Source organism: Odocoileus virginianus, chromosome 30, assembly GCF_023699985.2.
Source record: "Odocoileus virginianus isolate 20LAN1187 ecotype Illinois chromosome 30, Ovbor_1.2, whole genome shotgun sequence".
Taxonomy (NCBI): Eukaryota; Metazoa; Chordata; class Mammalia; order Artiodactyla; family Cervidae; genus Odocoileus; species Odocoileus virginianus.
In genome coordinates this window covers 26,135,085-26,161,172 of record NC_069703.1, presented here as the reverse complement: position 1 = coordinate 26,161,172, position 26,088 = coordinate 26,135,085, and positions in this window count along the sequence as shown.

Sequence of the window (26,088 nt, the reverse complement as noted above, 5' to 3'; positions counted from 1 at the left end):
AGTTTCAGCTTCAGCATCAGTCCTTCCAATAAACACCTAGGACTGATCTCCTTCAGGATGGACTGGTTGGATCTCCTTGCAGTCCAAGAGACTCTCAAGAGTCTTCTCCAACACCACAGTTCAAAAGCATCAATTTTTCAGTGCTCAGCTTTCTTTATAGTACAACTCTCACATCCATATATGACCACTGGAAAAACCATTGCCTTGACCAGACAGACCTTTGTTTTCAAAGATCACTGTAGAAAAGGAACTAGAATCTATAAAGAAGAGCCAGTTAAAAACTAGAAAACTAAAAAAAGAAAAAAAAAACCCAAAAAACTAGAAAACTCATTTGCTGAGCTAAAGGCAAACAAACAGCAAACTAAATAATGCAGAAGAATGAATAGGTGATCTGAAAGAATAATGAAAATCATCCAGTGAAAACAGCAGACAGAAAGACAAATTTAAAAAAAATGAAAGTAATACATAAAACCTATGGGATAATATAATGCATGCCAATCTATACATACATGGGATCCTAGAAGGATGATAAAAGGAGGTCAAGAATGTATTTAAAGAAATTATGGCTGAAAACTTCCCAAACCTAAAGAAGGAAACAGATATCCAGGTAAAGGAGCCACAGAGGGTCTCAAACAAGATGAACCCAATCAGACCTACACCAAGACATATAATCAAAATGGCAAAAGTTAAAGGTAGCAAGAGAAAAGCAAAGAGTTAGTTACAAGGGAACCCTTATACAGCTATCAGCTAATTTCTGTACAGAAATATTGCAGGCCAGAAGGGCATGAAAAGGTATATTCAAAGATATTAAAAATCCTGAAATGGAAAAATCAGCAACCTAGGATACTCCGAGCAAGATATGTGTGTATATATATATATATATATGTATGTATATATATATATATATATACACACACACAACAGAAACTAACAAAGCATTGTAAATCAAGTATACTTCAATAATATATATATTTTTAATCCAGGGTAAATGCTAACTTGAGGAATGATATAAGCAGGTATGTTTCTTTCCTAATCCACTTTTAACGAGGTTCAAAAGTTGGCCTGGTACTGATTTTATGAGCCTTCTGATGTGGTATAATAGAAGCACACAGCATCATCTATGAAATAGTCCTGACAAAACATTTAGCCTGAAATTTAATCAAGCCTCTACATCTGTATCATTTGCTTTTGCTGCAGGACATATCACCCCAATTTAGTGGTTTAAACCAATAACCACTTGTTATTTCGTATTATTCTATGAATCAGATGATTCTTCTGGTCTGAATCGGATGGATGGCTGCGGGTGGCCTCACTCTTGACGTCAGCCAGGGGGATGGAGATGTAACCATGCATTTCCCCTTGGCCAAGAGACTGGTTCAGTCACAGCTCCTCAGGAGCAGCAAAGATGGGTAAACCTTGGTACACAAGCACATTTCAAGCTTTGGCTTGTATCATATTTGCTAAAGCAGATGTCCCATTGGCCAAAGTACATCTCATGGCTGAGCCCAGAGTCAAGGGAAGGAGAAAAAAACTCCACCTCTTAATATGAAAAATACTGGCAGTTTTCCAGTCTCACCACAACATGTACTTTCTTTTTGTTGTTAATTCAAATTTTTTTTTTTTTTCATTTTTTTGGGCTATACCATGCAGCATGTGGGATCTTAGCTCCCCAAGGATGGAATCCACAAATCCCGCATTAAAAGGGTAGAGTTTTAACCACTGGACCACCAGGAAAGTCCCCACAACATCTAATTTCTAATTTCTGTAGACACAGTATGCAGAGGAGCAAGTTAAATGGTATCATAGGGAAATAACTGGTTACCTAAAATGTGAAACATTCAAAATATAACTTGTTTAAGTGTTCTTAAAAAAGTCAATGCTATTGAGAAAATAAAGATGAAAAACATGATGGGTGGAGGAGGGGAGACTGTAAAAGACTAAAACGATGTAACAACCAAATTCAGAGATGAACCTTATTGGATCATTATTCAGGAAAATAAAAACAGTCATTAAAAAGTCTTTGGATAACTGGGGAAAATCAAATATGGATTGAATACACAGAATATTTTAAATTTCTTAACTGTGATAATGGCATTAAAGTTGTGTAAGAAAATATGCTTATTCTCAAGAGATGTAAGGTGACTTATTTAGGAGTAAGATGTCATAAAGCCTGTAATATAGTTTAAAGTGGATCATCAAGTCAGTACATCTGTGTGTTTATATATGATAAAGAAAAACAGAAAACATAGAGTTAGAGGCTGAACTGTGCCTCCCCTATTCACATGTTGAAGTACCACAGTTAGAATGTGACTGTACTTAGAAACAGGGCCTTAAAAGGTGGTTCCCCGGTGGCTCAGATGGCAAAGAATCGGCTTGCATGTGGGAGACCTGGGTTCAATCCCTGGGTCGGGAAGATCCCTTGGAGAAGGGAATGGCTACCTACTCCAGTATTCTTGCCTGGAGAATTCCAAGGACAGAGGAGCCAGGCGGGCTACTGAGCAACTAACACCTTCACTTTCAAAAAGCGATTAAGTTAAAAGGAGGCTCTTAGGGTGGGCTCTAATCCAGTCTGAGGGGTATCCTTATAAGAAGAGATTAGGACACAGACTGTTGCAACACTGGACTGTAGCCTGCCAGGCTCCTCTGTCCATGAGATTCTCTAGGCAAGAGTACTGAAGTGGGTTGCCATTTCCTTCTCCAGGTGTAAGCACAAAAGGGAAAATAATTATCTACAAGCCTAGAAAGGAGGCCTCAGGGCAAACCATCCCTGCTGATCCTTTCATCTTGTTCTTCCAGCCTCCAGAACTGTGAGAATAGAAATTTCTGTTATTTGAGCCATCCAGTCTATGCTGCTTTTTATGGCAGCTCTAGCAAACTAACACACATGGCAAAATTCTTTAATTGTTAAATCTAAGTAAGGGATATACAGGTGTTCGTTGTGCTATTTTTTTTTCAACTTTTCTGCAGGTTTGAAAATTCACGTAATAAAAAGTTGGAAGGACAAAACGTTTCAGGACTTCTTCTCTATTCAACTGGCTCTTAAGAAAATATTTTCAATCAATTATAATTGAGTTCTGCAATATAGAGATTTGGCTGCAACTTTGCTTAGAGAATAGATGAGTAGTTGGAAGTCTGACAAATTAAATGAGGAAGCCATTTCTCACTACACCAGCAGTTCCATTGTTTCAGATTTCAGGCCATTACATCTAGAGAGACACTCAGTGACATGATTGATTTGGAAAATGATTTTGTGCAACAGAATGAAAGGACGAAACAGCAAATGTCCTGAGTTTCAGTTCCAAGTTTTCACAAAACAGCAGCGATGGTAGTTAGCAAACTTTGGGTCATGGTGGCATGGACAAGGGACATCAATGCTTGAATTATCCAAACTGTGCATTAACTCTGTCTGTCTGCCAGTAGCTCAAACAAGTACTTCTGATAAGATTTTACTGCTTCTTTAGTAAGCAATTTAGAAACCTTGGTCACTGGATTTAATCCAAGCAACAAAGCAAGTTCATTTTGTATATTTTACTCTCTTTTCTTTTTTCTGCTGTTTTCAACAGTTGCTCAGACACTCAAGTGTCCTATCTATTTCTCTTCTCCCTGGCATCTATGAGATAAAAAGAAGCAATCACTCATTTAGGTGTTACTATTCTCAGCAGGTGATTGCATTTCTAATAGCATCAAGATCCGAAGAGAGTAGTTCTCAATCCTGGTAGCGCATTTGGAAGAGTTAAAATAACAAAGATAGCAATGCTGGGACATATACCTAAATATTTTGAATTAATATGATCTGAGGTAGGACCTCGGTATGGGTCCATTGTTGTTATTGTTTAGTTGCTAAGTCATGTCTGACTCTTTTGCAACCCCATGGGGTGTAGCCCACCAGAATCCTCTGTCATGGGATTCCCCAGGCAAGAATACTGGAATGGGTTGCCATTTCCTTCTGCAGGAATCTTCCCAACCCAGGGATTGAACCCACATATCCTGAATTGGCAGGTGGATTTTTCACCACTGAACCACCAGGGAAGCCCAGTATGGGTCAATACCAAGGTATTTTTAAAAAGCTTCTCAGGTGATATCAATTTGCACTCGGTAAGAACAACTGCCCTCACCTAAAGTCAGTTCCTAACCACAAGTCCAGGTACTTCTGGGGAGTCTTTGAAGAGCCTTTAAAGGATTCTTTAAACCATCTCCAACATGATCCTTTTCTTTGATGTTAAAATTCATTTTGAAAAAAATTATTTCCAAATACACTATTAAAGAATCATTTCACTCTTCAAAAAAAAAAATGTTAAAAGTGTCTATCAGCTGGGGTAAACATGACATAAGTTTGAGCAAACTCCAGGAGATAGTGGAGGACAGGGAAGCCTGACATGCTGCAGGCCTGGGGTCCCAAAAAGTTGGACACAACTTAGTGATTGAACAAAAACCACCCAGGGATGCTATTGAGCAAAGAGGGTATGCAGCTGCCAGATTATAACATCTAAAATATTTTCCCCCATTGACAACTGCATAACATGGATTTCCACTAGAATACAGATCTTAATTTCCAAATAATATTTTCTATTAAAGGAAATCAAAACTTCAATGAGCAATTTCAGTTCTGAAGCATGGGAAGTACACGGTAAGGCCAAGACATCTGTTTGTGTTAAAGCAAGAAAGTGCTCAAAATCTAGGACTTCTCTCGTGGTCCAGTGGTTAAAAATCCACCTTTCAATGCAGGGGATGCAGGTTCGATTCTTGGTCAAGGAACTAACATTCCACATGCTGAGGGGCAACTAAGCCATTTGCCTGTGTGCCACAACTACTGAACCCGTGCACCGCAGTGAAAGATCTTGAATGACACAGTGAAGATCCCATATGCCACAACTAAGACCTAACGCAGCCAAATTAAATAAATAAATATATTTTTTAAAAGTTTTAAATATATTTTTAAAAGGCTAATGGAGATGTTTCAAAAGTGCTCTGAATCCAAAATGAAGGAGCTCCTTTTGGCTAAATTTGGGACAATTTGAGCATCAGAAGAAATAATAACTATAAAGTGACTACAGAACAATAAATAAAAATTCCCAGTCCATAATGCAAGAGGAAAAGGTGACGACAGAGGATGAATTGGTTGGATGGCATCACCAACTCAATGGACGTGAATTTGAGTAAACTCTGGGAGATAGTAAAGGATAGGGAAGCCTGGCATGCTGCAGTTCATGGGGAAGCAAAGAGTCAGACACAACTTAGTCACTGAACAACAAGAATACTCAAAAGAAAAAGATACTCAAATGATACCAAAAGAAAAAGAACAGGAAAAAAATGGAGAAATTAATTTGCCGCTATGGAGGTGACTATTAATAACTCTTTATTCTGAAAGAAAAGAGCTAGATAGTAATTTTATCCAAATAGAAAGAACAGAGACTAATCTCCAGGTGATGGTGGAAATCTCTTCCCTTGATGGATGCTACTTAATTAAAAAAAAAAATAAAGGAAGACTTTAAAAAGATCACCAAGCTCCAATGAAACAATTGATTAATACAGCAGTCATTAATAAACATGATAATACTGAATAAAATGTTAACAGGATTTCTGCTTTTGTTATGGATGAAGTAACAAAGATAAGGTCGTAAAACAACCAAAACACCAGACAAAAATATATGAAACAATGACCCAAAAGACATTGGACATCAGCTTGTTAAGGACAGTGATCCCCGAGAAACTGAAAGCAAAGAGAAATGAGTCCTCTGAATGTCATGGCTTATTCCTGCAGTTTCTAGGCTGCAGTGTGAAGAAGGGGAATTTAGGCAGAGCCCAGTGATATCCTTGAGCTGCTTTGAGCTGATAGAGATGGCAATCCAGGGAAGTAAAGATGCCTAGAGTTTGCAGGGGAGGAAAAAAGTGAGCTGAAAAAAGAAACTTGAGATCTAAAGGGAATGTCCCTCATATATTCAACTAAGTGCTGTTTAGCACATCCATGTGAGAAAGTTATCTGACATTAGGGAAAGAAAATGTCAGAGAGAACAGTGTCTGGAGATTACCCAGGGTCAGAAATAGCGCCTGTGTTCACCAGACAGAGTGGAAAACCTCCCAATTCACAGAGAACCAGATATAGTACTTTGAAGGATCTTGTTTCAATAGTGGGAAGAATTCACCCCAGAATTAATGCAGTTTTGGTCCCACCTAGCAATGCTTAACTGTAAGCTCCAAAAGGATTAAACTGCAAGCAACTCTCGGACTTTCCTGGTGGTTCAGATAGTTAAGAATCTGCCTGTAAGGCAGGAGACCCAGGTTCCACCCCTGAGTCAGGAAGATGCCTTGAGTAAGAAATGGCAACCCACTCCAGTATTCTTGCCTAGAGAATTCCATGACAGAGGAGCCTGGTGGGATACAGTCCATGGATGGGGATGCAAACAGACACGACTGAGTGACTAACACTTTCACTTTCATGAGCAACTTAGTCAAGTTTTAGAACAAAGCTGAAGGCATTCATTTATGGGGGGGAAGGGGGACCATATGGTATAATTCACAATATTTGACATCCAATCAAAGATAACTTCAATGAAGCAGAAAAATACAATCCACAATGAGAAGAAAAATTAGCAACTGAAAGTGACTCATATATGACACAGGTGACAGAAAAAGAACATTAAAACCTTTATTATAACTGTACTGTATATGTTCAAGAAACTGGATCAAAGATTAAACATGTTAAAAATTGAATTTGTATTAAAATTTTTAATAAAGAAAACTCTGGATTCAGATGGCTTCTTTGGTGAAATAATACCAAGTTTACACAAAGTCTTCCTGAAAAATGAAGGAGGGAATACTTTCTAACATATTCTATGAGGCCAGCATTACTCTGATATCAAAATCAGACACAGACTTCTTAAAAAAGAAAAAAAAAAAAAAAACCTTTACAGACCAGTATCTTTTATGAGCATAGATGTACAAATTCTAAACAAAAGCTCACAAATTCAATCTAACAGTAAATGAAAAGGATAATACATCATTTGCATTTCCAGGAATTCAAAGTTTGTTTAGCATTTGAAAATTAATGTGTCTAAGAAGAAAACCCAGTAAACTAACAGCAGAAGAGAATCTTCACAATCTGATAAAAAAAAAAAAAAATCTACAGACATTATATAGAATGGTAAAATACTGAACTCTTTCCCCCAGAACAAATCTTCACTTTTATCCAGTATTGTTTAGGAGGTTATAGCTGGCACAATAAGGCAAACCAAAAAAAAAAAAAAAAAAAAAGAGAGAGAGAGAGAAAAGGAAGAAAGGAGGAAGAAAAAGTCATACAAATTAGTAAGAAATATATAAAACTATTCTCAGATAACATGATCATTTGCATAGAAAATCCTAGAGAATCTATATAAAAGCAATTAGAAATAAGTGAGTTTAGCAAGCTTGTAGGATGCCAATTCAATATAAAAAGTCAACTTAATTTCTTATTTTTTTACTTTCTTGTATACTAGAAACAATTTGAAATTAAAATTTAAAACCATAAACGGATACAACTACATACCAATTAAAATAGCAAAAATCTATAAAGGTTGACCATACCAGATGCTGTGAAGTATGTAGAAGAACTGACACTGTCATCACTGCTAGTGAGAATGTAAAATGGTACCACCACTTTGAACAACAGTTTGGTAGTGTCTTAAGAAGTTAATCTTTAGGTTATTTACCATAGAGATGGCATCATCAACTCAATGGACATGAGTGTGAGCAAACACTGGGAGGTAGTGAAGGACAGGGAAGTCTGGCATGCTGCAGCTCATGGGGTTGCAAAGAGTCAGACACAACCGAGCAACTGAACAATGACCACAGAGATACAAAGGCATATGTCTGTACACAAACCTATCTGTGAATACTCGAAACAGCTTTATTTGTAAAGGCCTGAACTGGAAAACATCCCCAAATATTCCTTAACGTGTGAATGGATAAACAAATGGTACAATATCCATACAATGGAGTCTATTAAATAAAAAGGAATGAACTATTAATGCACACACAATAGGGATGCATCTCAGAATAATTATACTCAGTGAAAGAATTCAGACAAAAAGAGTACCTGCTGCGGGATTCTATCTATGTATAAAATTCCAGAAAGTGCAAGTTAATCTATAGAGACAAAAGCAGATTTTTGGTTGCCATAATGATAGGGGAGAGGAAGGGAGGACAAGGGGAAACTTGCAGAGGAGGTAATGGATACTTTCATTGCCTTTATTGTGTTATCATTTCATAACTGTATACACATTGGAAAACTCACCAAATTGTACACTTTAAAACATGAGCATTTTAACATACGACAATTATATGCCAATAAGGATGTTTTTAAAAGTTGATACACTGTTTCCCTGCTACCAAAGTATTAGCTTGGGTTTCTCAGGTGGCTCAGTGATAAAGAATGTGCCTGCAATGCAGGAGATTCGGGTTCAACCTCTATGTGGGGAAGATCCCTTAGAGAAGGAAACGGCAACCCACTCTGGTATTCTTGCCTGGGAAATCCCATGGACAGAGAAGACTGGTGGGCTACACTCCATGGGGTTGCAAAAGAGTTGGACACAACCTAGCAACTAAACAACAACAAAGTATTATCCCACAACTTAATTGCTAATTAAAAAGTTGGAAACAAACCTATGAAACAGATACCTGGAACCTGTCATGGTAGCCAGTTAATAAAATTTAATGTTACTAATGGGACAAAGGGCAACAAGGGCCTCCTGTTATAACTTAGTACTTAAGTTCACAGCAGTCTATTTTGAAATTTTATTTATTTAATTTTTGACTGTGCTGGGTTTTCATGACTGTGATCAGGTTTTCTCTAGATGTCTTGAGATGGGGCCTCTCTCCAATTGCTGTGTGGGAATTTCTCACAGCAGTGGCTTCCCTTTGAACAGAGCACAGGCTCCAGGGCATGTGGGCTCAGTAGTAATGGCATGAACTCAATTGCTCCACGGTATATGGGATCTTCCTGAACCAGGGATTGAACCCGTGTCCCTTGCATTTGCCCGCGGATTCTTAACCACTGGACCTGCAGGGAAGTCCCCACAGCAACCTATCTTTACACAAAAGATTTAACCTAAATCTCATCAAATCTTCAAGTTTAGAGAAAATACCCAGGATGAGATGAAGGAGTTAAGATCTCATGAAACAGGTCAATCAAGAATGTGAGATATTCTGTAAGACAATTTTCCCAGTCTCTTCAAAAAGTCCATACATTACATGGGAAAAAAATTGATGAGGAAAGACCAATGCCACATATGAACCTTTATTGAATATTACTTAGAAAACTAAAAACATTTTGGAGACGATTGATAATAATTCAACAAGGATTAAAACTCTATCTTTGGCTGCCTCTGAGGGCAGAACACTAATCCGACCATGGTGGGCCTGTCGCACTCACCCTAATAAAAGCAAATCCAACCTCAAAAAAAAAAAAAACAAAAAACCCGTCAAAATGCATATTTGCTCTCACAAAATCTTCTCTCTTCAAGGTTATTCACCACAAGACTAAATGAAAAGAAAATTGCCCACATGTAATTATAGAGATCTTCTCGTTTCACATACTGTTGAAGCCTAGCTTGAAGGATTTTGACCATTAGCTTGCTAGCATGTGAAATGAGTGCAATTGTGTGGTAATCTGAACATTCTTTGGCATTGCCCTTCTTTGAGATTGGAATGAAAACTGACCTTTTCCAGTTCTGTAGCCACTGTTAAGTTTTCCAAATTTGCTGACATATTGCATGCAGCACTGTCACAGCATCATCTTTTAGGATTTGAAATAGCTCAGCTGGAATTCCATCACCTCCACTAGTTGTGTTCATAGAAATGCTTCCCAGGGTCCACTGACTTCACAATCCAGGTTGTCTGGCTATAGGTGAGTAAATATATCACCATGGTTATCTGGGTCATTAAGACATTTTTTGTACACTTCTGTGTATTCTTGCCACCTCTTCTTAATCTCTTCTGCTTCTGAAAGGTGCTTAAGCATAAACATGAAGCTTAAACATAAAGATTGCTTATACATTTGTAAGTGTGAAAAAGGAATTTCCTTTGTTGGAAATGATGTAAAACATTGTGGGTCTATGTTCATATGCTTTTTTTCTGGCATGTACATCATTGCTTCTCTTGGTTTCTCAAAGTAGGTTTCTCAAAGTAGTACCGTAACCTAAAAAGGTAAGAAACGCTGCCAAAAGAATGAAACTCTAGGAATTTCAGGCACTTCTCAGTAGTTACAGTAAGATTCATAAGGCATTCAGCTTTTCCAGTGCCCTAAGCCCTCACAACTGAGGTGATCTCCTCCAGCATCTATGTCTAAGCTCATTCTTGTAGAGTCTGCTTCAAGAGGTGCAAGGTCAAATGTTGCCTTATTTATTTATTTATTTTACAAATTTTTCTTTTTCAGCCAACTGTTTCACCACTTTTTTTTCTCTTTTTTTGGTGAGCTGGGTCTTTATTACTGCATACAGGCTTTCTCTAGTTGTGACAAGTGGGGCTGCTCTTCATTGTGGTGGGAGGACTTTTCTTGTTGCAAGGCCTGGGTTCTAGAGCATGCAGGCTTTAGTAGTTGCAGTGCACAGGCTTAGCTGCCTTTCGGCATGTGGGATCCTCCCAGACCAGGGCTAGAACCTGTGTCCCCGGTACTAGCAGGCAGATTCTTTACCACTGGACCACAGGGAAGTCCATTTCACCACTTTTTCAATGTACCCTAGGCTTATTTAGCTGTCAGGCTTCTCTGGGTTTATTAACAGAGCTCTGGTCCTATGCATAAGAAGCAGTGACAGGGAAGTCAGTCTTTATCTTATTTTTATATTTGAGGCTAATAATACCTTAGATTGTATGCTATATTTTGAACAAAATTCCTGCATACTTTTCTCTGTCAGTATTGGAAAATAAGTCTGCTATTGAAAATATTTCTGCCATTACACGGTTGATCCATTACTAGAAAGAGACAATTAAGTACAAACAGAGGGTATTGATGACATAATAAAAAATTATGTCATTGGTGTTGTATTATCACACACAGTGTCCTGTCTGCCTTGCTTTTTTTTTTTTTAAAACTTTGTTTTGTATTGGGGTAGAGCCAATTAACCATGTTGTGATAGTTTCAGGTGATCAGTGAAGGGACTCAACCACACATATACATGTATCCATTCTCCCCCAAACTTCCCTCCCACCCAGGCTGCAACATAACATTGAGCGGAGTTACCTTGATATACAGTAATTCCTTCTTGGTTATCCATTTTAAATATAGCAGTTTGTACATGTCCATTCCAAACTTCCCTAACTATCCCTTCTCCCAATCCTTCCCCCGTCAATGCACCTATCTTTCTTTGCTATATGAACTAATGATATATGAACAAAGATTAATGTGGTGGAGAGGGGCAAATTTTTCAAGTTATATTAAATATTTACTAGTTAACAAAGTAGCTCAAAAGCTATGATGAAATAAGAAAATCTAATACTGACAGCAAATATAATTTTGTTTGTGTGCTTCAAATTGTAGTATTCTCATTCAACCTCATTTATAAAGGTCATACTATCGTGGTAACTAAAATCTACTCCTCTCTACCATGTGTTTAATTAAAAAGCTCTTTCATGAACATACAATCTCTTTTGAATATAGACTTTAGGACAAATTAGTAAATTCCATAGCACTAGACTAAGTACAATTGAAGCACTTCTCAAGTAGGAAATATAATAAAAATTTTTTTGCTAGCTATAGAATTCAAATAGTAGAGATGTTTAAAATCTGTCCAAACAATTTATTTTTTAATTGTGCTACTTTTTGAGCTCTCTCCTATACACGGCTTTCTATAAGATGGGATTTTAGGAGCTAGGAAGAATTTGTAAAATATTACAAAGATCCTTAAAATTTTTTTCTCCAACAACTTATCTGACTTCTGGGAATCAACACTAAGAGAATAAACCTAAATATTTTAAAAGTTATATTAAAAATGTTTATTGTAATGAAAACTATGATTTTAAAAAAGTTTAAAGTTCCTATAATTGTTTAAAAGACTGAAAATAATTTAAGCATTTGAAATAAGAAACATGAAAAATAATGAAGACTAATGAAAATACAGAAGGAGATGGGACTTAATCTAAAATCTCTGAAATTAATGAAATAAAAGAAAGAATACGGAGATTTCCCTCATGGGCCAGTGGTGGAGAATCTGCTTTCCAGTGCAGGGGATGCAGGTTTGATCCCTGGTGAAATAAATTGCATAGAGAAAAACAAATACTGTATGATGTCACTTATATGTGGAATCTAATAAAATACAACAAACTAGTGAATATAAGAAAAAAGAAACAGATTCAAAATATAGAAAACAAACTAGTGGTTACCAGTAGGGCAAAGGAAGAAGGGAGGGACAAGATAGGGTTAGGGGACTCAGAGGTACAAACTACTACATATAAAATACATAATCTACAAGGACATATTGTCTAACACAAGGAATATAGCCAATATTTTATAATAATTATAACCTTTAAAAATTTTGAATCACTATGTTTTACACCTGAAACTTATATAATATTGTCCATCAACTATACTTCAATAAAAAAGAAATATGCCTAACCCCATTAGTAGTATGGAAATACAAGTTAAGCAAGACAATATCTCAACTTCATATTGCCAATTATTAAGAGCAACAGATTCTAGTGTTGTTGAGGGTGGTGCTGAAACTAGCACTTTCATATATAACCGATAAGAATGTCAATTACTACAAACTTTTATGAAATTAACTTGGAAAGATATACTGAAAACTAGAGTCCATATGCCTTAAGGATTCCACTTAGAAGAATGTAGCATAAAGAGGGAGAGTCAATAAAATTAGAAATAAAAATGCAGAAATACAAAGAATCATAAAAGACTATTATGAGGAACTATTTGCCCAAAAAATGACAATCTGGAAGGAATGGACAAGCTCTTAGAAAAATACAACCTTCCAAAACTGAACCAGGAAGAAATAGAAAGCATAAACAGATCAATCATAGCACTAAAATAAAAACTGTGATAAAAAATCTTCCAACAAACAAAAACCCAAGGCCACATGGCCTCACAGGGGAATTCTACCAAAAGTTTAGAGAAGAGCCGAATCCTGCTCAAACTCTTCCAAAATATTGCAGAGGAAGGAAAACTCCCAAACTCATTCTATGAGGCCACGATCACCCTGAAACAAGAACCAGACAAAGACACCACAAAAAAAGAAAACTACAGGTCAATATCACTGATGAACATAGGTGCAAAAATTCTCAACAAAATTCTAGCAAACAGAATCCAACAATACATTAAAAGGACCATATGCAATGGGATTTATTCCAGGGATGCAAGGATTCTTCAATATAAGCAAATCAATCAACGTGATACACCATATCAACAAACTGAAAGATAAAAACCATATGATCATCTCAATAGATGTAAATAAAGCTTTCAACAAAATTCAGTATGATATTTTTGAATATCATATGAAATTCACTATTTATGAGAAAAACTCTCCAGAAAGTAGACATAGAAGGAACCTATCTCAATACAATAAAGCCCATATATGACAAACCCACAGCAGACATTATTCTCAATGGTGAAAAACTGAAAGCATTTTCTCTAAGATCAGGAACAAGACATGGGTACTCACTCTCACCACTATTATTCAACATAGTTTTGGAAGTCCAAATCACAGCGATCAGAGAAGAAAAAGAAATAAAAGAATCCAGATCAGAAAAAAAGTAAAACTCTCAACCGTTTGCAGATGACATGATACTATATATAGAAAACCCTAAAGATTTCACCAGAAATTAGTAGATCTAATCAATAAGTATATCACAGGAAATAAAATTAATACACAGAAATCCCTTGCATTCCTATACACTGACAATGAAAATCAGAAAGAGAAATTAAGGAAACAATCCCATTCACCACTGCAACAAAAAGAATAAAATACCTAGGAATAAATCTACCTAAAGAGATAAATTCTCCAAGCCAGACTTCTGCAATACATGAACCGTGAACTTCCAGATGTTCAAGCTCGTTTTAGAAAAGGCAGAGGAACCAGAGATCAAATTGCCAATATCCGCTGGATCACTGAAAAAGCATGAGAGTTCCAGAAAAACATCTATTTCTGCTTTATTGACTATGCCAAAGCCTTTGACTGTGTGGATCACAATAAACTGTGGAAAATTATGAAAGAGATGGGAATACCAGACCATCTGACCTGCCTCTTGAGAAACCGATATGCAGGTCAGGAAGCAACAGTTAGAACTGGACATGGAACAACAGACTGGTTCCAAATAGGAAAAGGAGTACATCAAGGCTATATATTGTCACCCTTCTTATTTAACCTATATGCAGAGTACATAATGAGAAATGCTGGGCTGGAGGAAGCACAAGCTGGAATCAAGATTTCTGGGAGAAATATCAATAACCTCAGATATGCAGATGACACCACCCTTATGGCAGAATGTGAAGAAGAATTAAAGAGCCTCTTGATGAAAGTGAAAGAGGAGAGTGAAAAAGTTGGCTTAAAGCTCAACATTCAGAAAACTAAGATCATGGCATCTGGTCCCATCACTTGATGGGGAAACAGTGGCAACAATGGCTGACATTATTTTTGTGGGCTCCAAAATCACTGTGGATGGTGATTGCAGCCATGAAATTAAAAGACGGTTGCTCCTTGGAAGGAAAGTTATGACCAACCTAGACAGCATATTAAAAAACAGAAACATTACTTTGTCAACAAAGGTCTGTCTAGTCAAAGCTACTGTTTTTCCAGTAGTCATGTATGGATGTGAGAGTTGGACTATAAAGAAAGCTAAGGGCTGAAGAATTGGTGCTTTTGAACTGTGGTGCTGGAGAAGACTCTTGAGAGTCCCTTGGACTGCAAGGAGATTCAACAAATCCATCCTAAAGGAGGTTAGTCCTGGGTGTTCATTGGAGGGACTGATCTTGAAGTTGAAACTCCAATACTTTGGCCACCTGATGTGGAGAGCTGACTCATTTGAAAAGACCTGATGCTGGGAAAGATTAAGGGCAGGAGGAGAAGGGGACGATAGACGATGAGATGGTTGGATGGCATCACCGACACAATGGACATGGGTTTGGGTAGAATCTGGGAGTTGGTGATGAACAGGGAGGCCTGTCATGCTGTGGTTCATGGGGTTGCAAAGAGTTGGACCCGACTGAGCAACTCAACTGAACTGAACTGAAAGAGATAAAAGACCTATATGCAGAAAACTATAAGACATTGATGAAAGAACTCAAAGATGACACAATCAAGTGGAGAGATATACCATATTCTTGGATTGGAAGAATCAATATTCTTTCAATGAGAATTACTATACTACCCAAAGCAATCTATAGATTCAATGCAATCCCTATCAAACTACCAACAGTATTTTTCACAGAACTAGAACAAAACTTTTCACAATTTGTATGGAAATACAAAAGACCCTGAATAGCCAAAGCAATTTTGAGAAAGAAAAATGGAGCTGGAGGAACCAACCTTCCTGACTTCAGACTACACTACAAGCTACAATCATCAAGACAGTATGGTACTGGCACAAAACCATAAATACAGACCAAGGGAACAAGATAGAAAGCCTGGGGATAAACCCACACAGTTGTGGACACATTATCTTTGACAAAGGAGGCAAGAATATACAGTGGAGAAAAGACAGACTCTTTGATGAGTGGGGCTGGGAAAACTGGACAGCTACATGTAAAAGAACGAAATTAGAACACTTCCTAACACCATAGGTCGCTCAGTGGCTCAGAAGGTAAAGAATCTGCCTGCAATGCAGCAGACGTAAGAAACATGGGTTCAATCCCTGGGTTGGGACGATCCCCTGGAGAAGGGAAGGGCAACCCACTCCAGTATTCTTGCCTGGAAAATTCCATGGACAGAGAACCCTAGTGGGCTACAGTCCATGAGGTTGCAAAGAATTGAGCACAACTGAGCAACTAACACTTCAATAAGTGGTGCTGGGAACACTGGACAGCTACACGTAAAAGAACGAAACTACAATGCTTCCTAACACCATACACAAAAATAAATTCAGAATGGATTAAAGACAAATGTAAGGCCAGAAACTATAAAGCTCTTAGAGGAAAACAGAGGAGGTATACTCTGACATACATCACAGCAAGATCTTCTTTGACCCACCTCCTAAAGTAATGGAAATAAAAGCAAAAACAGACAAACGGGACTTAATTAAACTTAAAATCTTCGGCATAGAAAAGGAAACAATAAACAAGATTAAAAGACAAACTTCAGACTGGGAAAAAATAATTGCAAACAAAACAAGTGACCAAAAATTAATCGCCAGAATATATAAGCAGCTCATACAGCTCAAATCAGGAGAACAAACAGCCCAATCAAAAAGTATGCAGAAGACCTAAACAGACATTAGTCCAAAGAAGACATACAGATGGCTAATAAACACAAAAAAAGATGCTCATCACTCATTATCAGAGAAATGCAAACCAGAACTACAATGAGATATCACCTCACACTGGTCAAAATATCCACCATCAAAAAAATCCACAAATAGTAAATGCAGGAGAGGGTGTGGAGAAAAGGGAACCCTCTTGCACTGTTGGTGGGAATGTAAATTGATACAGCTACTATGGAGAACAGTATGTGTGACCTAAGTCACTTCAGTTGTGTCCAACTCTTTGCAACCCATTGGACTATAGCCCACCAGACTCCTCTGTCCATGGGATTCTCCAGGCAAGAACACCAGAATGGATTGCCATGCCTGCCTCTAGGGCATCCTCCCAACCTAGGGATCCAACCCACATTTCTTATGTTTCTTGCATTGTGTCCTTTACCACTAGCACCACCTGGGAAGATGATGGAGAACAGTACGGTGATTCTTTAAAAAACTAGGAATAAAACTATCATACAATGCAACAACCCCACTATTGAGCATGTACCCTGAGGGCACCATAATTGAAAAAGACACATTCACACTAATGCTCATTGCAGCACTATTTACAATAGCTAGGACACAGAAGCAACCTAGATGTCTGTTGACAGACGAATGGAAAAAGAAGTTGTGGTACATACCTACAATGGAATATTACTCAGCCATAAAAAAGAACTCATCTGAGTCAGTTCTAATGAGGTGGATGAACCTGGAGCCTATTATACAGAGTGAAGTAAGTCAGAAAGAGAAAAACAAATATTGTATATTAATGTATATTGTAATCAACACATATATGGAATCTAGAAAGATGGTACTGATGAATTTACATGCAGGGCAGCAATGGAAATACAAATAGATTTGTGGACACAGTGTCAGAAGGAGAGGGTGGAACGAATTGAGAGACAAGCATAGAAACATATATATTACCGTATGTAAAACAGATAACCAGTGGGAATTTGGTGTATGACATGGGGAGCTCAAACCCAGTACTCTGACAACGTAGAGGGGTGGGATGGGGTGTGAGATGGGAGGGAGTTTCAACAGGGAGAGGAGACAGGTATACCTATGACAGATTCATATTGATGTATGCCAGAAACCAACACAACATTGTAAAGCAATTATCCTCCAATTAAAAATGAATAAACAATTAAATTATTAAAAAATAAATACCTAAGAATATATGTTTAAGAATTTTCATCTTGGCATTATTTATGAAGTAAAAAAAAAAAAAACTCCAAATAACCTGAAGGTCCCTGGTAAGAAACAGTTGAATAAATTATGATATATTCACATTATGTACCATTATACATCTTTTATAAAGGATGTTTCATGTAACTTTTTGCTCTGGAGATATTCATAGTATATCACAAAGTGAAAGGAGACATTGTAGAACAGTGTGTGTGGTGTAAAACAAAACAAAGCCTCCTTATATACAATTGAACTTATTTACAGAACACGAAGTGTCACAGATGTAGAGAACAAGCTTATGGTTATCAAGGGGGAAAGAGGGGAGAGAGATAAATTGGAAGATTGGGATTGACATATACACATTACCATATACAAAATAGATAACTGATAAGGACCTACTGTATACCACAGGGAACTCTCTATTCAGTACTCTATAATGACCTTGATGGGGAAAGAATCTAAAAAAGAATGAACATACGTATATGTATAACTGATTCACTTTGCTGTACAACAGAAACTAACAAACATTGTAAATCAACTATATCATTTATTTAGCTAAAATTAAAAAACTAAAATTCAAAAAAATCTAAGTTAAAAAATGCTTTCTTGAAAACAATTTTTCTGTATTTTCTGAAAATACAGAAATATTCTGAAATAATTGTTATTATATAGCACTGTGTTCTTACAAGTGTTTTAAAACTTTATGTATAGAGATATTATCATTGATTGAAGACTAGAGATCTGCAAGTCGATTGAGGGTGCAAGGAACCATTAGCAAAGAGGGCACAATAAAGGGGCAATGTATGGCCTGCACAGATAGCAGAGTGGAACAGGTAGGCAAGGGAAACAAGAAGAAGCTGTCACAAAAAGATCCTTGCATGCGGCCGACCGCAATCACACTGGTGGATCACTCCCTAGAGCCAGACGTCTGGAATGTCGAGTCAAGTGGGCCTTAAGATCAACTATGAGAAGCTAGTCGAGGATGAACATTGTGCAGCTGATTTGAAATCGTCAACCCATGCTGTGAAAGTGCTTGCCTCAATATGCCAGCAATTTGGAAACTCAGCAGTTCCAGACTGAAGTCAGTTTTCATCCCAATCCCAAAGAAAAAGGCAATGCCACAAGTCTCACTATAGCAAATTACATCATCTCAATCTTTAGCCAAATGAGTCATCCTGCAAGACCAGGCCCACAGCGTGACCACATAATTTCATATAAGAATCTAAAGGATGAATGCAGTACTACATTATTTGACTTTATACATTACTACATGTAGCATATTTTATACCTAAATAACAGCAGTGATTATTTAGTCAATGATTACCAACTGCTAGTATTACTAGAACAAAATACTAGTATTATTAAATACTGGTGATTATATAAGAATAAAATGTTTATTATATATTGTAATACAGTGAATAGCAGACACATGAGATGTGGATGGTTAATAGTTGAATTGTCATATAATAGTAAAGTAATTAGCCTCCAACTAATAAAAATAAATGGAAAAAAAATAGTAATGGTTGTCTGAGGAGGCTGTACAAACAGCTGAGAAAAGAAAAGTGAAAGGTAAAGGAGAAAAGGAAAGATATACCCATTTGAATGCAGAGTCCCAAAGAATAGCAAAGAGAGATAAGAAAGCCATCCTCAGTGATCAGTGCAAAGAAATAGAGGAAAGCAATAGAATAGGAAAGACTAGAGATCTCTTCAAGAAAATTAGAGATACCAAGGGAACATTTCATGCAAAGATGGGCACAATAAAGGACAGAAATGGTATGGACCTAACAGAAGCAGAAGATATTAAGAAGAGGTGGCAAGAATACACAGAAGAGCTGTACAAAAAAAGATCTTCACGACCCAGACAATCACACTGGTGTGATCACTCACCTAGAGCCAGACATCCTGGAATGTGAAGTCAAGTGGGCCTTAGGAAGCATCACTATGAGCAAAGCTAGTGGAGGTGATGGAATTCCAGTTGAGCTATTTGAAATCTTAAAATACAATGCTGTGAAAGTGCTGCACTCAATATGCCAGCAAATTTGGAAAACTCAGCAGTGGCCACCAGACTGGAAAAGGTCAGTTTTCATCCCAATCCCAAAGAAAAAGGCAATGCCAAAGAATGCTCAAACTACAGCACAATTACATTCATCTCACACACTAGCAAAGTGATGCTCAAAATTCTCCAAGCCAGGCTTCAACAGTACGTGATCTGAGAACTTCCAGATATTCAAGCTGGATTTAGAAAAGGCAGAGGAACCAGAGATCAAATTGCCAACATCCATTGGCAATCATTGAAAAAGCAAGAGAGTTCCAGCACAACATCTACTTCTGCTTTACTGACTATGCCAAAGCCTTTGACTGTGTGGATCACAATAAACTGTGGAAAATTCTGAAAGAGATGGGAATACCAGACCACCAGACCTGCCTCCTGAGAAAGCTGTATTCAGGTAAAGAAGTAACAGTTAGAACTGGACATGAAAAAAAAAAAAGAACTGGACATGGAACAACAGACTGGTTCTAAATAGGGAAAGGAGTACATCAAGGCTGTATTTTGTCACCCTGCTTATTTAACTTATATGCAGGGTACATCATGAGAAACGCTGGGCTGGAAGAAGCACAAGCTGGAATCAAGATTGCCGGGAGAAATATCAAAAACCTCAGATATGCAGATGACACCACCCTTATGGCAGAAAGTGAAGAGGAACTAAAAAGCCTCTTGATGAAAGTGAAAGAGGAGAGTGAAAAAGTTGGCTTAAAACTCAAAATTTAGAATACTAAGATCATGGCATCCAGTCTCATCATCTTCAAGGCAAATAAATGGGGAAACAGCAGAAATAGTGACAGACTTTATTTTTTGGGGCTCCAAAATCACTGCAGATGGTGACTGCAGCCATGAAATTAAAACACACTTGCTCCTTGGAAGAAAAGTTATGACCAACCTAGACAGCATATTAAAAAGCAGAGACATTACTTTGTCAACAAAGGTCTGTCTAGTCAAAGCTACTGTTTTTCCAGTAGTCATGTATGGATGTGAGAGTTGGACTATAAAGAAAGCTGAGGGCTGAAGAATTGATGCTTTTGAACTGTGGTGTTGGAGAAGACTCTTGAGAGTCCCTTGGACTGCAAGGACATCCAATCAGTCCACCCTAAAGGAAATCAGTCCTGAATATTCATTGGAAGGACTGATGCTGAAGTTGAAACTCTAATCCTTTGACCATCTGATGTGAAGAGCTGACTCATTTGAAAAGACCCTGATGCTGGGAACAATTGAAGGCGGGAGGAGAAGGGGACAACAGTAGATGAGATGGTTGGATGACATTACCGACTCAACAGACATGAGTTTGAGTAAACTCCGGGAGCTGGTGATGGACAGGGAGGCCTGGTGTGCTGCAGTCCATGGGGTCGCTAAGAGTCAAATACGACTGAGAGACTGAACTGAACTGAACTGATAATAATAAAGTTCTATATGATACATTTAAATAATGACTCTATTTATAATAGTTGTTTTTACATATAGTATTTACCCCTTAATAATAGTAATATTTATTTAGTAAATAATCATAATTACTGAGGATAAAGAACTGAATATTATAAGGCAATAAGTAATATTTGGGCAGTTACTCTTACCTTAAATTTTATAAAATATTTATTTCCTAGAGCTCAATGTTGAAATCTTAAAATTTGCTTCAACTCTTAAATACCATGTTTCATTAGCAGTGTGGAATTTCAGCCTCTATTAGCTAACCCCTGTAGTTCTGTGCTGATATTCCTGTGCATTAGCTTAAAACAGTTGTGTTTACAGGGTCTAGGGCTTTTGAAAATGTCATATTAATAGTCAGTAAATAAGTATGATTATGTAAATCCAGCATAGCAAACTCTGCTGTGCCATATCATAACAGAGAGGCTAGAGAACTACCATATACAATACAGAAAGAAAGTTTGGGGGAAAATGAGGGATATTACCTCTACAATCTTACTGGACCATCATTTGGCATCCTAGAGCTTTTGTCCCTCCCAAACTAACCAGATATCATGTATCATATCTCTAAGTAATCATGTAACCAGATATCATATCTTTAGAGATATAATGTCTAAATAATCATGTTATTTAGAGAAATAATGACATATCGGTAAAAGACGTGCCTTCTAATTTCTTCCTTCTGTACCTAATTGAGTGTTTATGCTGTCCTAACCACATCCACTTGCCAAGCAGCAAACTCAGTGACAATAAAGAGATGTGTCATCTAATGACACCAAGCAAGGGTCAAGAGCATTATGAGTTCCCAAAAAGTGCTCCCTTCCATTTTTTTTAAATCCTCTAAATCACTAGAATAAAGATCTTAATATTAGTATATTTTGATTCCCCCAGCCTCCAAGAGTTTTTACCTGACTCGATAGGAAATCCAATACAATCATCAGATCCAAAGGAAACTTTTTTTTCAGTATCCAGTATACACCAGGTTCTTTGAGTTTTAAGGCAAAGAAACCCTTTCAAACTAGCATAGGTAGAAATGGGGAGAGAAATGGCAATAACTTAGGGCATCAGGGAAGACTCCCAGAACCTAAGGGTCATCATGGTGCGTGAGTCTAGGAACAGAAAGAAATCCTGAACCACAGCCTTGCCTCCATCTGTCAGGCCTTGCTCATTGCTCTGCCAATGTTTCAGTCTGTTTCCATTCTTTTTTGTTTGTTTGTTTTCATTTATTTTATTAGTTGGAGGCTAATTACTTTACAATATTGAAGTGGGTTTTGTCATACATTGACATGAATCAGCCATGGAGTTACATGTATTCCCCATCCCGATCCCCCCTCCCACTTCCCTCTAGTTTCCATTCTTGCCTTCTCTCCCAGCTTATGCTTCCTCTTCTCCTACTTGGCTCAATTTCCTGGAGGGTCTCTTAGTAGAGACTCTAGGCAAAGGAGTATGATTGTTGAACCCATGAATGAGCATATGTGTGAATGAATGGGTCAATAAATGAATAAATTCAGCATTACTCTCCTTTGAGTTAGAAAATTAATTGAAGATAAACCACTGAACTCAGTTATTTGCTCCAATTATCCACAGGTAGAATTTTGCAAAGATGACTTTGGGTAAGAATAGTGAGCCATCTATCTTAACATGATGTAATATTTTGAGCTATTTTAAGTCCCTTATATATTTGCTCCTGAACAATATCTGCTAAAATAGTGGCATGTTGCATAAATTCACTAATATGTAACAGCAACAACAAAATCTTGCAAGTCAGGCATTTGTTAAGTACTTTAGTATTTAAGCCTTACAACAACTAAGGAATAGGTACTATTATTAGATCATCAAATGAAGAAATTTAGGAACACAGGGTTTAGAAGTCACTTTCACAGGGGACGCAGGATTCCCACAGGGTTTTTCTGACTATAGCTTCAGGGCTTAGCCATTGCCCTATATAGCTTACTTTGTACTTACAGTGAAATGAAACTTTTAAGCTCTGTGTTATGTAAGTCTAGTTAATATAAATGTTTTGCTAAAGTTTAGCAGTTAAACATCATGACTAGTTAGTAGTTAACTTGAAAGTACAGGAGAGTTGGCAAAATGAAGAAATGATATTTGTAACTTTAAAAGTTTCTTTTAAGCACTTCAGGTTTTTTGAAAGTGTTTAAAGTGTTGGTCGCTCAGCTGTGTCCAACTCTTTGTGACCCCATGGACTACATACAGCCCACCAGGCTCCTCTGTCCATGGAATTCTTCAGGCAAGAATACTGGAGTGGATAGTCATGCCCTTACCCCGGGGGATCTTTCTGACTCAGGGATTGAATTTGGGTCTCCTGCATTGCAGGCGAATTCTTTACAGTCTGAGCCATCAGGGTTTTTTTAAACACTTGCAATTAACTCAGAACTCTGCAAGAAATTGGCAAGATATTCATCTCTGCCCCAATACTCTTATCTTACCGGTTACAGTGTTAGTGGGACAGAGTTGAAATTATGATCTTTATTTATTGTGAGAGTAACCAATCAGATTGTTTCTGACTTCCAAAGCTTAGAATAGCATTTCTAAATTCCAACTCTACCATATTATTTAAAAATTATTAGCCACTACTTTAAAATACACATGAGTTCACATAATTTAAAAAGCAAAGTTCAATATAGAATTTTTAGTGTGTACCTTCCCTTGGACTGTTTGTGATTATTACATAGTTTGATGTTATGTGGTATATTTCTCTGCTGTTATCATGAATGATCTACCATGTCACTGCATATCCATTCTATTTTACTATAAAATATGACTCCCCTGGCCTTTTATATGAGATCATAGCAGTTGTCCTTCCGTGCATCCTCTTGTCTCCATAGAGAACTTTCAGCCATCCTAGGCTAAAGAGATGTTTTTTTAGTTTTCTAAATCTCCAATAAAGAAAGATATGTCAAAAAAAAAAGAAAAAGAAGAAAGAAAGATATGTCTTCATTCTCTAGATAATGGCCTCAATTCTCCATTTCCTTTTGGGTATGAACACTGGTCTATAACTACATTGCATCATCTGTGATTCCAAGTTCATTTCTAACATCAACACAGAGGCACCTGAGGTTCTATTAAACCAGAGTTTAGTTCCCTTTTAGTTCTATTTTTTCTGCTCTGCTAGGATCTTAACTCCAAGGATCATAGTTCAGGTACAGCATCTCATATCATCCTGGTATCTTATATCACTGAGGTTTTCTTCTCTCTCATAAAGATGATTTTACTGGCAAGTGTTACCCAGCTCTAGCTCTAAAACTTTTATAAGGCTTACAGGTTCTTTTACTGACCTTACTTAAATCTAAGTACACCTCAAGTTTGGAGAACTATTCAGAGAGAAGTCAAAGGTAAATGTGGCTTTAGTATTTGAATGTAGTGCAGAAATTTTTGCCAAATTGTTACTAGTTCTTTAAAAAACATTTGGCAGAACATAGGTAAAATTTATCTGAATTCATCAACTTTTAAAAAAAATTTTGCCAGGAATCTTCCTTTCTTTCTCTGAATAGCACAGGCAAAATACCAATTCTCAATCTACGAATGCAAAAAGAGAACACTTCTCAAAGATTTATTGGCTTAATGGAGAAGGATACATTGAGGAAAGAAATAGTAGTGGATAAAATTTTCCCTAGGCTATGTGTTTCTATCAAGCTGTAGAAGAGACAAAATTAGATCTTTAAGACTGTGATCCTGAGCTCCTGGTAAGGTCTCTGTCTCCTTACTGTTGTGCCTGTATTGAGGTTTCAAGACGGCAATTGCACTTCCAGCAACTAATTAAAACAATAATTAAAATAAGACAAGATGTATTCTTGTTCCTCACTCCCTTGCAAATTGGACTATAAGAAGCAGAGGCTCTTGGCTTCTGCCTAAGTTTGCTCTGACTCCCCCACACACATCAGTTATCTTGTAAATTAGAAACAAGCCATAACCATTAAGAACTACCTTGTTATCCCTTATTTTGATTAATCCTCTTCCTCCACAGCACACATTTAGACGATGACATCTGTTCTGAGAAGCTTCCATTTGGAAAGCCACAGCTCTTGTTGGGTTTTTTTTCCCATCTGCATATATAAGATGCATTGTCATGAAATAGGTTTCAAAAATAGTAATAAATATTTGATTTAATCAGCCCACAGAAACCATCAGTCTTTTAGAACTTCAAACTGAGGAAAGGAAACAGGAGATGAATGTAAAGTAAATCAGTTCCATCTTAAAAAAAAAAAAAAAAATCACATGACTAGTATTGTCAGTATGCTTTAGGTCTGTAACACTAATTGATTAATAAATTGTCTGTTTACTGATGTTCTCATAATTGAATCCTACATGTGCTATGGGTGTTCAATAATGTACACTTTAATTAATGATTTCTTTTATCTGAAATTTAAATGTCAATTTGATTATAATGCATCTGCTGAGGGCAGAGTTCAGGAGAGCCTCTCAAGAGTAGAACTAAAATAGAACTAAAATAGAAGACAATAGCCATTTTACTACAGGAGACTTAATCCAATTAAACCAGCTCCCTTGAAATGTTCCATCTTAGGGGAGCAAACTCTCAAGTCCTTCTCACCAATAACTTTCTGATCACTTCTGCTGTACACATGGGTGATGGCTACAACCTACTGAACTAGATACTTAGATCTCTATTTTATACCCAGAAATTGCCTTTGTTAGCATCATCCGCACTTTGTACCAGCTTTTGGCCTCTCCTGGTAAAGATGCATGGTGTGGGAATCCAAGGGGAAAAGGTTTTGAAACAGAATTGCCATTTACTACCTATGACCTTGTGTAAATTTCTTGACTGAGTCTCTGTTTCTTTATCTGTAAAGTAGTACTCAATGAGGCGAGTTCTATCAAGTATCAGGCACAAAAAGGCCTTCAGTAAATGTCAATTTTTCTCTCCTCTGTGGGCATCCAGATCCAACTGGGTTTGGTATTTTCATTGTTTTATATTTCAACAATATAGCAGTTTATCCCTGTATGGTCCTTTGGGG